Here is a 16103-nt window from a genome sequence, read left to right on the forward strand (position 1 = left end):
ATGAATGAACTGGTCTCTGTCCATAACTTTCATCCTATTCCAGGCCATAGCCACCATCCCTAGACCCCCACAGAACAGGCCATCTTTCAGGAAACCTCTGAATTTTAACACCAAACCTGAGATAGAAAGGTTGAAAGAGCAGCAAACTATGAAGAAGACAAGAGGATGCTATATTTCAGGAATGACAGACTGTTCAAGGGCATCTGGCAGCAGTTTCTCTCACCTGTAGCCTATGCAGCTGGGTCATGAATCAAGTAACTCAGCCAAGCTATCACATATAGTAGAGGTCAAACTTTATCCTCACAAGCACAAATTAGATTTACACTGCCAATGATGGGGCATGACTGGCAAGCCTCTAGAGCCTTCAGGGTGTTAGGGGAGCTAGGCCAACATCTCACATACTGTAGACTGATGGACTAAGTCTAGGACAACATTATGCCTTTGGCTACAAGATAATGGAATATGCATGTTTTTTAGATTGTGATTTATATTTAATATTTATTTAGATTTATATTTAGGTTTTTACTCAATTTAGCTACTCATGGATGAATTGTGTACTTAGGACCAGAAAAAAGGAATTCACAAATTAAATATGTATAAGAACTAGTTTTGGTAAATGGGTGAACACAAATGGAGCTAGCTGCATTAATGCAGCAATAATTGATTTTTAGTCTCCACTTGGAAACAACTGAAGAAATTGTAAATACGAGTCTTTAAAAAAAAAAAAAAAACATGCATTTGAGATAACTAACTTGTTAGCAAGAAGTATTTGATGTTCACATCCAGAAAACATGGTACAGCATTTGCATTCATTTGGAGATGTGTTTTTGGCCACCTGTCAAACTGACATTCGAAGGTTGTTATGTTTGTGGGTCAGTTTGTGCTCTGCAGGTAAAATCTGATATAACTCAAATATTAATCCAATATTTTCTCTGAACATCTGGCACTGTTGCTGTAAAAGAAGTGGTGTGACTGAATCAAAATATAATATAGTTGCAGTTGGTAAACCAAGCCAACCAACTGGACATTTTGTTAATAAAAACAATTAGTGTAGCTCCAAGACGAACATGTATAAAGTTGTGATAATACACAAAAATGAAAATAGATTTTCAGGGAAATAAGTTTCAAATAAATGTACAAATGCCAATGTGCAAAGACCACAGGAACTGTGCTTAAGAATTGTGTGTTCATTGAATATATTTTGTGCAGCTTAAAGGTTGTAATGCATGTAATGCATCCTGTTGTAATTTCTGTTCATGTTACATTATCTTGGTGAGGCAAGGTTGTTCAAATAAGTAACTGAAAATCAATAATGAAAAAATGGCATAAAGCGTAAGATGCCTGCATTCTCTTAAACACTTACTTGGAGCTATTCATATGCATTTATCCTAAATCACAAAAGTTGAATTTACTTCAGTACCTTTCCATCTGTTTTCAGCTATTGGCAAGAGGAGTAATTTTCAACCTGTTGGGCGTTTGGTTAATGTTTCATTGCATGAATACATAATCGGATGTCTTGAGAGAAGGGTGATCAGTAGTCCTGCTCCTTCCAAGGTTTAATCAAGTTTAATAACAGTATATTTACTATGTTTGGCAATCTCACCTGGAAATTATCTCCTTAATTGCTCTATTACTGTGTGGCATCAGCCCCCACAAAAGCCAGTTCTATCATTAATGTGAAGTTATCTTGTAGATGAAAAACTCTACTCTGTGCTGAAATTTGAATAATAAAATAATTACAGCAAAGTTATGCAAATGTGTCATTTCAACTTTAATGATGATTACATGTCAGTGTTGTCTTTTGGTTAATCACAAAACTCACTCAGGGTTTAGGGTTAATGTCATCTGTGGGTATTCACACCTCTGCACATTAATACAGCAGAGTGAGTTGTGGCTTTCACGAACAGAAGTCAAACACTTGCAGTATCTTTGGGCTCATGTTTGCTGTCATTGGCTGTAAAAGAAAGCCAGAGGACTGATGATGTTATGCAGTTTCCCTTCACACAGTAAGATAATTAGGAGTCGAATTTGATTCATTAGCTTATGGAAAGAACGGCACCTTCCTCCCCAAGCGGACAGCCCTTCGACTTCAAAGTGAGCACAGGTTCTTTGATCCACAACCAGGAGTCGGAGATGGGTAGAACAGTACAGAATACCACTATGATTACTGCACACTTCATGGCTTTGCCTGTGCCTCCGGACACCAGCAAGATGGATGGTGATCGTCAGACGCGTTAGAAAGATAATGTGATCTGATTCAGAGAGGATTTGGCCCCTGAACTTGCTGTCGAGATTAACTCCATGTCATGTCCTCTGATGTCCATCTTAGGTTTCACAACTTCTAGTATCTTTCTTTTCTTTATTTCTTTCATCCCTTCTCCACATGTGGTCTATTTTACAGCTCAATGACCTCAACACTGGTGCAGTTACACACAAGCCAGGGAGACAAATGTGTGTGTCAACTTGCACTTGCCTTTTTCTTTTTTTGTCCTTTGAACAAAAGAACAAAGTGATATTCCAATTCACTTGTTGGGTCTAACTCTCTCCAGTACAAGTCACCTTCGATTCATTTACAACATTTCTGTCACGATGCCGATGTGGAGTTGGTAGACGTCTTTTCAGAATCTTCTTTTTTTGGGTTTGTTTTGCCTTATCTTCTCTTAAAAGCTTTTCTACAATACAGATAGAAGTGCTACTTTTGGCCAGAGAGGATTCCAATTAATTTAGAGGTCGTTTCTTTAGTCCTCCTGATCAGATCAATTTTGTGCAGGGGGGAAAAAGGAAAAATCGTTATACAACTTAAAAGAAACCTAAGTGAATTACAGTAATTATTTAATGCTTGGTCTTGATCAAGCTAAGTGTCTGTAAGGCTCGTATTTATTTTCTTAATTGCACCTTTATTTCCCAGGGTCCCTCTGTGGACTGTGATAAAAGAAACATTCATGAATTGAGGATGCATCCAACTGTAAAGAAAACAAGATTCTGTTTGTACTTATGATTTTTCTTAAACTGTTGTAGAGAAGTCTCAATTTAAAGGGCCATAAAATGGGCCAACAATTTTTTTTTTTCTCCCCCCCAGCTAAGAGTATAGATAGAGGTCACCATCTGCAGCTGTATTCAAACTGAGTGCACGCTTTTGAAAGTCAATAATAATAGCAAGGTGGTGTGCAGCACAATGCAGGTAATAGCTTGTTACCTTGCTGAGAAGTTGAATGTGTGTAGTTTGTTACCTGCTGCTTGTCAAGAACAGCCCACTGTAGCTGCTTTCTCTTGTTGCATTTGCTTAGGAAAAAATAAACAAAGACAAAAGGCAACATAGATTTCCATGTCCAGCTTTGTGGGCACATTTTTGATAAATGCTCATGGTTAGTTTCAGCTTCTCTTTGGCTTACAGAGTGGTTCATAATAAAAGCCACCCACTGTTTAGATATTGTTAATGTGAAGCAGCAGCGGTAGGAAATGTACATTTGGCATTAGCAACAACAGCTCTGATGGAACTGTGGGAGGGTGAACTGTAAATTGAGCCTGATGTCAATTAGATAAAAATACAAATGTGCCCAATATGATTGGATTGTTTACAATAAATGCATTGGGGTAATGAATTCTGCAACTGACAATTTAAGGGAAACAATGACTTATCCATCTTATCTAAAAGGAAAAATCCAATTAATAAATTCCAAAATATCTTACTGTACTTTTGTCTTGATTTTGGGACACAGCCAGTGTTATCTGAAACAGCTGTTTCCTTACTTACATAGAGGAAACAGAAAGTTATGTAAAGACTCTGGCTGTTAAACTCCAAACAGCTCCAGTCTCCAGAGTAGGAAAGCAATTAGTTGTTTTTTTTTTTTTTTTCTTGTTTCCATCACTTCTTGTCTTCTAGTTAACTCATATGCCAACCAGTCAGCCCTGATCCAGATAGATGGTCACTTCACGTTGGGATATGGAGTCACCGTAGCGTTGAAGCTACTCTGAAGAAGTAAAGCTGCTCAAAGGGCGACCCATAACTTCTTGTCTTATAAATGCCATAGTGGCTGAAGCTCTTATAAAAACTGTCAGTAAACATGCAGTAAATGCTAATGCTGCTTACAGCTTTAATATCCTCTATTATCCTCTGTCCTCTGCAATCAAACCTCATAAGTCAATTAAATATATAAATATAACCTTTTAAGGGTTTCAAGATGTACCAGCTCAAGCTAACATGTGGGTTTACCTTGGTTCATTTCAAATAACACCCTGACACTTAGTTTCTTTTTAAATAGAGCATTCTGTGCTGGTACTCAAGTCAAAATTGGTTGAATTTCTGTCACCTTCTCTCACATGCAGCACACCAAGTTTGACACTCAGAGTAATGAAGTACTCCAGTGCAAGAAGGTGACAGGAAGGTCAGTTAATGATTTTTTTTTTTTTTTAAATATTATTTTTTCCCCTGCCATGAAACCAAAATTATGCTTCTTTAAGGTTGCTGCCTGGGCAGGAGCCAATCATTCATGTTCTTTACGTGGGACTGGAGTATGAGAGAAAAAGACGATATGCAGTGCAGTGTAAACAAATTAGGATAAATCTGGTGCCACATTTGGCAGGCCAATTGAAGCTCAATAAAAATCACTTGCTAATTCATATGACTGCACAATCTGACATGGTTCTTCTGGTGTCTGGTTTACAATTTCAATTGCTCCTTGCTGTAAATGTGCATTGGATGGAAGGAAGAACAATTTTACACTGGAGTAAAATTTTAGACGTTATTGCATGAGGGTAGCAAATCTACTTGCATTTGTTTGCAAAGTAAAACAGAAGCATCAGTAATGCAGAATGATCGTAGCTTGTAAAATGCATTCTCCAATTGTAGATGACATGAAGACGTGTCATGATTCTGCCATTTAAAAAAAGGAAATATGGGTATGCAGTGTAGCCAATTGGGGTAATACTTTTGAATGAAACTTTTTTCCCTATAATGTAATTTCAGCTTCAATGTGTCCTTTGAGGTCACTGAATCTGTCTGACTGAGCCCTGGGAAGGTAAACTTAATTTACTGCTATATCTCTTTCCACTACTGAGGCACAGCATATCCAATAGTGAACCTCCTAAACATAATCAATTATCTGAGCTCCAATGGCAGAGAATGCAGAATGCTGATAAGACTTTGTAGCCTTTTTTTTTTTTTTTTTTTTTTTTTTTTCTAATGAAGAAAGAAAAGGCGATTTGGTTCAATACCCTGGGGGAGTTCTTTTCTCTCCTGGTAAAAGAGAATTATTCATTGCATCCTCTAAGGGAAAAGTCGATCATTCCTAATAAGTCACAGAGTTGTTGTCCTTTCTCGGTTGTGCTGAGTAGGACCCTAGGGAATGTCGATTTTATGTCATATGCTTTGCTTTGCTTTTTCTTTAAGGCACCAACAGTGAAGTGGCTTTAACTCTCTTATTGCATTCACATCTGATGCTCAGTGATATTTAAATCAAGGTGAGACAGTGTGGCTGTCATGTTGGGGATGCTTGCACAGCCTGAAATCAGAATTGCCCCTGTTTTCAGTGCAGCCCTCTTACCTCTGATTCATTCATTGTGCACAGTTCTGCAGTGGAAAGAATGCCATTTTTTATCAGTAGGTAGATATAGGCCTTTGCCAGTGTGATTCTTTTGCCAACACCCACTTGGCTGTAATATTTTAGAATTTATATTTCTCTTAAAAATACTAATTTTGCTCTTGGGGCAATTTTATTATAGGCCAGCTTTCTAATGCGATCTATTGATCATTACATCCAGCTGATTAGCATGTGAAGAGCCGCTGTGGAATGTCTCACAAAGATAAGGGGCAGGACTTCCCTGAAGATCATATCTATTGATTCTTTTTCTTCCAGTTTTTATTTATTTATTCTGGTTTTTTTTTTTTGCTGTTTTTTTTCCCCCCCAAGCTATGAGGACAACCTTAGGCTTGTTTGACAAATGCTGCATGTGGGGCTATGCAAACAAGTGAAAACAATGGATTAGCCTCTTCTGCCTTTTAATTTTTAACAATAAAATGATTCAAAGTCATACTGACCTTTTACAAGCAGCATCTGTGGGGAAGCAGAATTTATGTTCCATGAGCCAGGCTTTATGCCAACACAGTGGCTGCTGTTTTTCTACCATTAAACAAGAGTTATGTCACACTTCCCATTTAATCACAGGCTTTTTCAGGAGTCTAGGCTGAATCAGAGCGCTCAGCCAATGACTTACTGTGGAGGGCCCATTTGACAGATTACACCTGCAGTCACACTTAAAGGTAATGTTAGCAGGCCCTTGGCTGAAAAGGAGGAGAGCTCAACAATTCCATTAAATGTTTTCAATTGACCTTCACGGAAAATGAACAGTTGGGCTGCACATAGTCAATGTACTCAATGTTCGTGAAAGCCAAAACATTTGATATTCCTGTTATAAACGTGTTAGTCATTATTTCTGTCAAGGAGGTGGTTGCCATTGTTCTATTAAGTCCGCCTCTGTCCTTATGGAAGTCAAATTTTTATGTCTTAAAATTACTTAAGCCAGTGTGTTTTGTCAAGGGTATACCAGCAGCTTTGAGGGCAAGCTTGGCAGCGTCATGGCCCACTGGTGTGCTGTAGGCTCTGTGCTGCTGCATAGGAGTCTCCCAGTCATCTGGACAGCAGAGTGACAAAGTGCGGTGCAGAAACCTTTTTAACACTTAGTCATCACAGTTGGAGACATCCAGAAGGATTGTGGCCATTCACCATATACACAGAGAGAGAGAGAGAAAAACCCGGCAAGGTTGATCACATCTGTGAAATTAGAAATACTTTAGACCTAAATGGCCACCAAGTATGTTTGCTTTTGTAATTATCCGTAGCACTTCGTTCTCAGTCTCCTGTTTTGCCAATATAATGCCGCATGCTGTACCAATCCCACACACATACAGCCTGAATTTGTTAAAGTCAGATAGAATTTTTGGGCAAATCTCACAGCAATGAATAGACCAACAAACTCTATTTCATGCACTGTTAGATTTAAAGAGTATCATAAGCCATCCAGGAAGATACGTCTTAAGGGTATTAGGTTTGGGTGTGCAACACAAAACATACTGGAGGATATTATAATAGTGGTTAACTGGTTGAATCAGTTCAGGGTATCACACTGGTTCAATAACCATTTTTTTTTAAGTCATTTTGGATGAATTTTAAAAAAATGTATCTTTCTATGGAACCTATTTTTCTTTTTACCAGCATTTTACTCCTGCTTACTGAGATTACTATCAAAATGTGTCCTACAAGTATGTGCTTGTATTTTAATCGTGCATGATAAACTTCTAAGCGCTTCTCCAGTTATCTCTGAAACTCCGATTGTTTTCTGAAGGGCATGGTAAGTTCCTCAATGTATTGTAGATAATGAGTGAACTATATGCACACAGTGTCCTGCTAGTTTCACTCAACCAATGCTATAACCCAGCCAGCAAACTCAATGTTCCATTTGGTCATGGGAAGTGAAGAATAAATACTCTTCATAGACCGTGTGTGTGTGGGCGCACGCAAAGGTAGCTGCATGTCCATGGTTTTCTGCTGAGGTGTGTGAACACACTTGGTGTTTGGAGAGGATAAACGGTTGGGGGTTGGAAGGAAGACGTAAAGTATTGTGGGTATTGACCCACATTTCCAGAGTGCGTGGAAGTACCAAGGGGGCAGGCTGAATTTGTGCCTCTGTTAAGGCCATGTGGGGTGAGGGATGAAAACCTGCTTGGTGGAAGTTTACAAATAGTGAGGGAGCAGCACTTCTGCCATGGAAAGTATCATTTTAGGGCCTTGCTGTGAAATCTGGTTCAACTCTCTCTGAACTGGCTCTTCCAGAGCAACTTTACTTGCAGTCCAATCCATGGGTCCTGCACTCTTTTATGGCAGTTTCTCCATCATTTTAAACTTCACTGGAAGGCAATAGTTTATGAGAGTGCCTGCTTGTAAAGGACGAATTGGCTTCAGTTGTATGAGAACTGGGAATTTTTGGAGAGAGAAAGCAAAATGAAACTTTTACAACTAATTCAGTATATCCTTATTACACCTTATAGATTCTGAATGTCTCAGGTTCACACTTTGAGCCGGTGTGTGTGTGTGTGTGTGTGTGTGTGTGTGTGTGTGTGTGTGTGTGTGGGTTTACATTTGTACTGTGTGACTCCAGAACATAACAGAAAGAGGCAGAACTGTTCAACATTATTGAACATTTACCAATTAGGATTCACTGAAAACTTCACTACACAATCCATGGTGCAGTTAGCTGAGCAATATGTGGTATAGGAAACGAAAATGAATTAATTCTGTGAGCTTTCATAGTGTGTTAGTGCACATAGCAGCTTTAGCACAGTGATTAGGGATCTTGAAATTATTTAGGAAGACCTGGCTAAATATACAGCCAAGGAGACGTTCTCATACCTTACTTAACCAAGTGTGAAATAGCTTTGGCTAAGTAAGGGAACAACCATTAATACTGATAAAATGGGACTAGGTGCTCTCAAGGTGGAATGCGAGTTCTCAGTGAGAAAGTGATTTATGTCACCTTCAACCGAGGTAAAAAAAAAATAAATAAATAAAGCGACCACCACTAAATAAAATTTTGCCAAACACACTTAGACTTGTGGGCACACACACACTTCCTATTAGGTTGTTGTTCAACTTTCAAAGCTCTATTTGTGATATTGCAGAACTTTTGTCAGTAGATTATCTTTTATCTTCTTTAAATCACAGCATCCAGAGCTAGTGATGGTAGAACAAAATTTTATTCATGTTTTATGTATTTCTCTATAGATTTATGATCCTGCCTTTCTTTAAGGGCTGCCTTAAAGGTCTGTATCACCTTCTTGGAACTGATGCACAAGCTTTTGGGATCAGGTGTCACAGCTTTTGTTTTATTTCATTGTCAGCAAAGTCAGGATAAAGCTACATCAAGTCATAACCGTGAATAAAGAAAAAGTTATAGTTATTGTATATTAGACCCACTGGGCAACAATTATTTCTGGTATAATAATCTTGTTAACAAACCCCCATTTAATATGTAATTTACTGCTTATAATTAGAAAAGCTGCAGCTTGCTCTACTTTCTTTGGTGAATGAATTTTCTGAAACCAAAGAAGCTCACTGTGCTGATCATATGTATTTCATCAGCAGTGTATCAGTCTTCAGAACTTAATTAGGTAAAATCAAAATTTTCATTTTGTCAGATAAAAGGGCCCCTGTAGAGTTTCCTTGTAAACAAATTTCAAAGTTGTTTTGTAAAATATTTCATATCCTTCAGTACATTTTACATCAGTGTTGACTATCTACTTCTGCCTATCTGAGGAGTAGTGTGGCACGAGTGGTAACATTGCTATGCCAGAGTGCATATGGATCCAAGTGTGTGCGCACAAGAGACACTAGAATAACCGCTCCTTTCATAGAAAGAGGGCAACAAACAAAACAAACCCACACACGCACAAGCTTTGGAGGTGCGGCAACCAAAGCATGTTTAATAGTGCACCGAATAATCAATATCATACATTGATAATACCATAACCTTAAAAAGCATGTAGTGTATAAAGAAAGAGCTCATTGACACATCAGACATCCAAATTAATTTGCCTGATGTGTTATGTTATTCAAAAGAGAGAATGACCCCAATTACCCAGCCACTTAAAGCCACTGAGGCCTATTTATATAATGCATTTCCCTCAGGTATTCATTAGTTTTTGCTCACATTTGGTTTTTATTTATTTTTTTTCTCCAGTGCTTCCAGTCAAATAACAGGGGACACTGGGACTTTACATCCAACTCTTGAGCACCATTCAAACACCCATGGTAGGTGAGATGCTGGCTTGATCTCCCCCCCCCCGAAAAAAAAACAAAAAACGCTTGATATAACATCTGTGATTCAATCCTTAAATCCTGTCCAATTCAAATCACTTCAAGTCTTTTATCCACCATCTATCAAAATACTTGTGCTAGATAGTAAAAACTGCTTTCTCTCATCCTTTTTGAAAGTCGTTTTAAAATGGTTCCCTTGCATTTTTACAAGAGATTCTGAGTCTCTGCATCGAGAACACATCCAGGGTTTGTCACAGTCCTAACTGGCTGAATCTGCGCGTTGTACATGCTTGTGGATATGCTTAATTAGCCTAATCAGGTCTCTAGAGGTCAGACCTCCAGCATAAGACCCTTCTCAAGTCGCTAATAAGGCCCTTGGTTGAAACCTGGTTGTAAAACTATCGCATGCCAACAATGTAAGTATAGGGAGGCGGGTTGTGAACACTGTATGTCTTTCAGAAAGGATTAGGGATTTGTGTATGAATACTAAACAAGTAATATATGCAAGGGCATTCAGTGCTGCTGATGCCTTTATGGTGAAGAAGCCTGAGCTTGAAAAAGGACATTACATTGGAAATTTGTACTCAAGGCTGCAGCAAGTGAACTATACAATAGCTGGGCAGACACTTCTGATATCCACAGCGAGAGACTATTCATCGGGTTACCTTCAAATATTACAGGACAATTAGGAAAGGCGCACACTGACATACGTATATTTTTATTTAGAGAACCTGGATGTGATCAGTGTCTCTGGTTGTGAAGAAACTACTGACACCACCTTTCAAACGTCAGCACCTGAATGTAATCGTCTTGAGAAATGGTTTCAATAACTATATTCAGATACAGTTGAACATTGTTCACCTAGCTTGCCAAGACCCTCAGGAAAGTCTTTGATGTTGTAAATCCTCTGGTGCACAGGAAGTGATGCATTTTATGTTTCTGGCAGAAGCATAAATATAATCACCATAAACTGAATCACTGTAAGACATTAACCCGATGTGAAGTCCAGAGTCAATGCGAACGTTAGCCTATAAAACAACAAAACACAATTAATGTTATATTTCCAGCTAAGCACTCCAAATTAATGGATGTCCCCATAAATTTTTTTTCCTCCTTTTTACCCTCCGTTTAGCACAAGGTGATACTGAAGGGCATATCGGTGGCAGCCTTCTTCAATGTTTAGTACAAAGAAACTAGTCCCTGCGGCAGGCCGGTATCATCCTCACAGAAAACCCCGTAGATGAAATAAAACCTGTTTCCTTTCAGCTGCAGGAGATCAAATAAATCTAAACAACCTCCAATTTGTTTGACTCTGTGCCCTTTGAAGTTAAATCTGAAATCGCCCTAAATTCTAGATCTCAGTGCATGGGAAGAGCGTGCCTATACTTCAGGAAGTCTCAGATGCTATCGAAGCTGATGGCTGTCAGTTGATGACAGGATTCTGCACCCTGGACAGTTTTATGCTCCATCTGTGCTAAAGGCCACCGACAAATCTAGAACATCTATGATTTTGGGGGGGTACTTAAGTCGGCTATTTGCCCTTCAGTCTTAAATATACCACTCTTGGACTGTAACACTGGTTTCTTTTAGTGTCTAAATATTTCCCAGCTTCCTGGCCTTCGATAAACACACAATCCGTTGTTTCAGTTGCAGCGCTAAGTTTTATTCTTTTTAACTTAGACCAAGTGCTTCTGCAACTGAGAGTTCCACATAAAAAAGGCACAGTTAAATTTTCTTGGCATTTCATAATATTCAGAAATAGCCCCTTCAATGTATTTTACCCTGTAACTACTGAAACTTTAATCTTTAGAGTGTAACCAGCATTATTAGATTTATAAATATATTAACATTGTTGTGGAACTGAATGAATTTGCTTTAAATGAATAAAAAATTATTTATTTAAAGCAAATTATAGTGAATTTGATTTTCATAGGGTTGAGGATATTTAACATATTATAAACCTATGAATTATATACTTACTAACTTATAAGCTTAAGCCTGTTTGACTGTAATGCTTAATAGTCTGTAAATGTTTGACTGAATCTCTGAGGGTTGGTAACATCAGCATTGCAGGTCTGTGGTAATGTAGTGGCTTTACGTTGGCTATTGATTGAGAACGGCCCCTCATCTGTGCCACCCTGCTTGTCTGCTGCCCACCCGGCGGCTTGTCTTTCCTTGCCATGTTCTCACACGCCTCCTAGCAACAGCCAGTCCCAGCCCTGGCTGCTTCATAAAAACTCAGGCAGAGATGGACAGACACACATCTGCGTAAACACATCGTGCTTACTGGTACACACAAATGTGTAACTGTCTCACGAACATGTCCATACATGCATACATACATACATACATACATACATACATATATACATACATGCATGCATGGAAGCATAAAAATGGTGCACACGAACACATGGAATTCAGTCTGCCAGATAATCCTGCTGTGTATAAGCTGCCAGAGCTTTTGATAAATGCTCTCAGTACCAACAGAAAGGTTAGCAGTTATTAGCCATTACACGGCAAAAGCAGTCCTGTACCAGTGAAAATATCACACATGTGCCTCCACATAAATGTTAGCTGGATGTGAATGGCAGCCACTGGAAACCCACTGCTGTGATCTAAATGCCTCTTTACTGATTAAACTATACAGATTGAAACCTTTATTTACTTGAATCCCTTAGATGGGGAGTCTGGCTGCACATGTGCTTGTGTGGTCAGCTGGGATACAGAGGCATGCTATTCATGGTGTTGATAATTGACAGATTTGCCCACCACAGCAGCTATTCTCAGGGTATCAGGATGTATTTCCCATGTGCTTGCATATCTATTTTTTTCTTCCTCCTTTTTTCAGTCTGCTGTCTCATATTGACAAAATGCAGTAGATTCTGACATGCATCAATATTGTATGCGCCAGCACCAAAGGAGGAAAAATGAGCTGCCAGGAGCTGGGGGGTGGGGAGGGATGTCTCATTGTTAAGTGGTACAGAAGCAGCAGGAAACCAAAGCTAGAAACACAACAAACTGCCACATCCAGAAAAACTTTTCAGTGTGTATATAATTTGTGTGTGTATATATATATAAAAATATCAGATGCTGCAAAGTCTGTTTATTATTTCTTACTATTGCAAACATAGGTCAACATTGACATTCTATACTGTATTTGACCAGGATAAATATTGTGACCAACTATAGCCTGTAGCCATTTTTATCAGATGAAAATTTTTAAGCACAAGGCTCCATTATCTGCTGAAAACGCTGCTGTTGGGTTTTCCTGCCCACATCGTGCACCACCCGGGGGGGCAGAGAGAGAGAGAGAGAGAGCAACATTATTTTTGCTTCAATTACTGAAAACCTCATTTGGCTGATTATTGGTGTAGAATGAGTCAATAGTGAAAGCCTACTTAGTTTGAATACCTGCCATGATGTTATTGAGCAATCAAGACATGTGCGACTTAGAAGTGACAGCGTGGAGTTGCATATAATGAGCATTGAGCTGCCCGAGTCTGCTTGATGTTCTGCTAATATAAAACAATAATTTACCTTCATGTTGATCGATACCAGGTGGACAAGTCTTGTATGAAAATGTCATCAAATTCACTGTCTGCGATCATGTGCAGTTCAGTCCCAGACAGCAAAAGTAATAATTTGCAGCTCATGACATACTGAGAACCTGCAGACTCCATGTTGCATCTTTGCCACCCCTTGCATCAATTATTCACACTATTTTCAATCTAAAGACCTAACACATAAGATTTCCAAAGTATCTGATTTTATTTTATTTTATTTTTTTAAATGACCTCTTTGGACTTAATTTTAACATGAAGGTTTAACCAGCAGTATGAAGTGAAAGGAAAACGGTGACCTAGACAAACACATAGCACTTCAGGAAAACATAAAACTGAAGTGTGGAATGACTTTGGGAAAACCTAATACATAAGTGCATCAGTCAGATGCATACTCTTCAGCGTATGTACTGAACTTGTATGAAGGCTGCAGTTAATTATATGAAACTCCAGAGGAATTTTAAATGACACTGTTACTGTGATGCTGTTTCCTTCTTAGCCTGTGATCAATCTCTGCCCTTGCTCTGCTACTACTGCATCTTCCTTTTATTAATACTGGCCTGATCCAAGCAAAAAAAAGAGGAAACTGTTATGATGGAAACCCTCACAAAATTTATTAAAACGTTGAATCAAATCCATTCTAATTGAGTAATCTGCAACTTTAATATTTTACACACAGCCAGCCAGTGTCGCTGACCTGTGGCTGGCAGCCGAATACAGGAACGCAGAAGAAAAGGCAATTTTGTGTAGTGCAGCCATTTTCCAGACAGTAATTTAGACAGCATAGGGGCTGAGTTCAGTGCTTATACAGGTTAGCAACGGGAAATTGGCCACACTTGCTGTACTCTTGACATGCTGTCAGCCATAATGGATTTGTTTTCCATTACTTCATTGTAGGATACAGAAAAAAATTCTGGCCTACAAGGTGATACTGCTTTTTAAAATTGCTTGTAATGATGCAACAAACAGAAGATGGAAATAAAAAAATCATCAAATCATTGTTTCTTATTTCATGTTTAGGACTTATTACCCCCCCCATCTGTGAACAAACACAAAGTGTACTTCTCTGTCTCCCTCTTTAGATTCCTATCAAGAAGTGCAGATTGAAGCTTTCTCATTCTTTTCTGCAGATTGATGCATCTTGTTGGCCGCTGTAGTCAGTCCACTGGAATAATATTTCCTCTGCTCTGCTGTCACCAGACAAACACCAGGCCAATATCCTGTGGTGTGTGATCTTAGCAATCAACCAACCAGTGGTTCAGGTAGACACCAATCAGCTATGGTCTCCGTCTCACACAACAGGACTGCCAGTATCAGTGATGGCCGATACCCCCACAGTGTGCCATCTGCTCAACATTTTTAAATCAAAGTGCCTTTACCGTCTATCTACATGCTTGGTGCATGCTCAAATGACTTAGGAGTTGGGCTACAGTTCGTCTGAAGACCTATCTATTCATTTGTGTTGCAAAGTTCATGCAATTCAACTATTGCTTTTTCTTTTTTTCCCAAATCATGTCATGGTTCTGTCGTTTTGTCATTGTCCAGAAATCCTATAAAACACCAACAAGGTGTTAGTATTGTGTCTCTCTACATTTACCAGTTTTCCTTACTATTCAGTTTGTTTATGGATTATCAGTTATGTTTTTTTTTTCTTAGGCTACATCTTAATCAGCTGTTCTGTGGCATGAAAGAATAAATTAGTTTCTCTTTAATTTGAATTTGGGTGTCACTAGAATTCACAAACAAATCAGCACTTTTGGTCTATCACTTGGTTTGAGAAATTAGACTGCAGATTATTCTTAATAATCACCTTTTTCGAAGTACACTTATAATCTCTTTTAATTTTTAATTTTTTTTTTATAAGCTACCAGCCTGATGGATTGTTTTGTGGTCTGGCATTAATATCATCCAGCATTTTCTCTTTTGGATGTCTCTTAAGAGCTCAAAGCAGACTTGGTTATCAAGCTTGAGCTAACTTCAAAGTCCACATCCAACAACTGTGTTGACCTGAGGAAAGAGGGGGAAAAAAACTTGGTTTGAATCCAGAATCAAAGTTAATGGTTTTCTTCTGTCCATAGAGTATATACTCCAGGGCTCCAGCTGATTAAGATGTAGCCTATGAAAAAAACATTTCAACTCGCAGTGAAGGAATATTTCACAGAACTGTCTCTAAATCACTCAGATGAGGCATGTGGCAGCGTCCCCCTTCGAAGACATTTATTATCTTTCAGACGGAGGATGATGAGGTGTAAACCAGATCCAATCAGTGTGCGGAAACAATAGTAACACTGTGTGCCGCACTCCATTGTGTTGAAAATGAATCCTCGCCAAGCCTGGAGCAGCAGAGGAATACCTCAGAGTCTGCTGGCGGCCTTGACATAGGAACCCTTAGATCCATCACGCCATATCTTTGTCTTAGGGTGCTTTGTTACGTTTTAGGGGCCTGCTCTCAGGCGAAGATAAATGTTGTAAACACTCCTTTATGAATGAATAAATTCCCCTCGTGCCAACACTGCTCCACAGCCCACCGTTAATAAACTGATTCATGGCGTAATCCACTCTCTCAAGCGTTCAGAGCCCCTTTTTTATGCCCCCTATTTATGTTTGCTGTTATTTCAGTGAGTTGGCTGAAAGGAACCACATGAGGAGGAAGATAAATCACATTTCCCTGCTTTAATTTATGTAGGTGAGCGGGTGTTATATGAACAAATTCTATTCCAGCAAACCCCAC

Source organism: Echeneis naucrates, chromosome 20, assembly GCF_900963305.1.
Source record: "Echeneis naucrates chromosome 20, fEcheNa1.1, whole genome shotgun sequence".
Lineage (NCBI taxonomy): Eukaryota > Metazoa > Chordata > Actinopteri > Carangiformes > Echeneidae > Echeneis > Echeneis naucrates.